This window comes from Hyaena hyaena, unplaced genomic scaffold, assembly GCF_003009895.1.
Source record: "Hyaena hyaena isolate Hyena2069 unplaced genomic scaffold, ASM300989v1 scaffold_706, whole genome shotgun sequence".
NCBI classification, from domain to species: domain Eukaryota; kingdom Metazoa; phylum Chordata; class Mammalia; order Carnivora; family Hyaenidae; genus Hyaena; species Hyaena hyaena.
This window is the reverse complement of record NW_024081337.1, coordinates 466,750-469,413: the sequence shown is the minus strand read 5'-3', so window position 1 is coordinate 469,413 and position 2,664 is coordinate 466,750. Positions and strand designations below refer to the sequence as shown.

The 2,664-nt window shown below is 38.9% G+C and overlaps 1 pseudogene; it reads right to left on the bottom strand.

Moving 5' to 3' along the window:
- Positions 1–1,340: 1,340 nt before the first annotated feature.
- LOC120220541 lies at positions 1,341–2,316 on the bottom strand (annotated as a pseudogene).
- Between the last annotated feature and the right edge of the window lie 348 nt (positions 2,317–2,664).

Below are 2,664 nucleotides of genomic sequence, written 5' to 3'. Positions count from 1 at the left end.
GGATTTTCTAAAGTAAGGCGATACATTTTCCGAAATCCCTTATTAAAAAGGATTCCAAAAATACATGGAACATGCATTCTAGTATTGCTAGAGCAAATACAGATATGGGGACTCACATAACTCAACTGCAAAAACAAAAACGAAAAAAACAAACAAAGGCAACCCAATTAAAAAATGGCAAAGGGCCTAAACAGGTAATTTTCCAAAACATACCAACTTCCAACAGGTTCTCCTAAAAAGGTGCTCCATCCACAGCACTAATCATTAGAGAACTGAAAATCAAAAACCATGGTGAGATATTAATTCACAGCTGTTAAGAAGTCTATTATTATAAAGATAATAGATGAATGCTGGTGAGGATGTTGAGAAAAGCAAACCCTTGTATACTGTTTGTGGGAATGTAAACTGGTATAGCCATTGTGGAAAGCAGTGTGGAAGTTCCTCAAGAAATCACAAATAGAACTACCATGACCAAGAAATTCTACTTCTGGGTATATATCCAAGGGAAGCAAAACCAGTATCTCAAAGAGATGGTTTTACTCCGATGTTAATTACAGCACTAATCACAATAATGAAGTTGTAAAAATAATCTAAGTATCATTGACAAATGAATAAAGAAAATGATACTATATATAAGTATATATATATGATTATACATATACATTCAGCTCTAATACATATATAATCTGAATATTATTCCATTTGTGTGTCAATTTCTAATATAAATGTAGCACAGAAAGCATTAATGCAAGTCAAAATGTTCGGTGAACATGTTTCAGCAGTTCAACTTTATAACAATTATAAATAAACCTATTAAATTTTTCTGGACAATGCCAACATTTGGATTTTTTTTAAAAAACAAGTACGTTTCTTATTGATGACAATAGAGTTTGTGGCATTTTTATTATACAGTAGATTCTATCCATTCACCATACTTAACGTTGTCCTACATGCAAATATACGTTTTTAATGTCTGTCTTCTGTGATCTTCCTGTCAGTTTGTAATTAAAATACATTAAACAACAGAAGAGAAAGAGAGAAATCCTGCCATCCATTACAACATGGATGAATTTGGAGGGTGTTATGGTAAATGAAATTTATTTACATGTGGAATCTAAATACACATATTTTGGAAGGGTAAAGTATATTTTTTTGATTCAACATAATAAGGTCAGGTCACCCCCAACCCCTCTTCTTCTTCAGGGGTTCTGGGATGGGAATTGTGTAGAGGTTAGGAGACTCACAGTGTGTTAGGGGATGAGTTGGGGCAAGGACTCCCCAGCAGCTGGAGGTCTCTATCTTCCTCCTGTTCTCACTGGGACTGGTGGTTCAGGGGGCTCTTACTCCTTGAAGGCCATGTGGACCTGGTTGCTGTAGCCATGTTCATTGCCATACCAGGAATAAGCTTAACAAAATGATCACTGAGGACAATGCCAGCCTCAGCACTGAAGATGGAGTAATACCGTTACTGTTAAAGTCACAGGAGACAAACTGGTCCTCAGCGAAACCTAGAATGCCTTTGAGTGGGCCTTCTGATGCCTGCTTCTCTACCTTCTTGATGTCATCATATTTGGCAGCCTTCTCCAGGCAGCAAATCAGACTTCACAACTGACACGTTGGGGTTGGGATTAAAGAAGGCCATGCCAGTAAGTTTCCCATTTAGCTCAGGAATGACTTCACCTACAGCCTTGACAGTGACAGTAGAAGCAGGGATGATATTCTGGGCAGCCCCTCAGCCATTACGCCACAGCTAACCAGAGGGTCTGTCCACAGTCTTCTGGATGGCAGTGATAACATGGACTGTGGTCATGAGTCCTTCCATGATGCCAAAGATGTCATGGATGACTCTGGCCAGAGGGGCCAAGCATTTGGTGGTGCAGGAGGCATTGCTGACAATCTTGAGGGAGTTGTCATATTTCTCATGGTCCACACCCATCATATAAACATGGAGGCATCAGCAGAAAGGGCAGAGATGATGACCCTTTGGGTCTCAAGTGATCCCCTGCCTTCTCCTTGGTGGTGAAGAATCCAGTGGATTCCACAACATAGCACAAGCATCACTCTATTCACTACTGGAGAGATTTCACTCTTGGAAGATGGAGATGGGCTTTCTATTGATGACACATTTCCAATTCTCAGCCTTGGCTGTGCCATTGGATTCATCATGGGGAGAAACTTACTGAAGATGTAGACCAGGTCATTGAGGTCAATAAATGGGTCACTGACGGTGACAATATCCACTTTGCCAGAGTTAAAAGCAGCTCTGGTGACCAGATACCCAATACAACCAAATCTGTTTACCCTGTCCTTCACCATTGTGTCTTGTGGAGGTGACTGGCACCGCACCAGAATATGCGGCTCTCTATCCAATGAAGGAAGAGCAGAGAGCTTGAATACATATACTCTTAATGTAATCATTTCAATAGAAAAGATCAGTTTCAAAGTATGTTTTATTTGGTGACAAACAACAGTAATATAGTCATGGGCTAATTGTAAAAATCCTTTTAAGTTCTTTAAAGTTTTTGATAAAAGATAAAAACAGTTCTCTAGAGATCATTATGTTTACTGCATATCTGCTTTGGGAATGAGGTCAGGCATAATTAATTAAATTAATGATTCCCTTAACTGTTATTATAAAGTGATTTTAGCAGTTGTAGTTTCTCA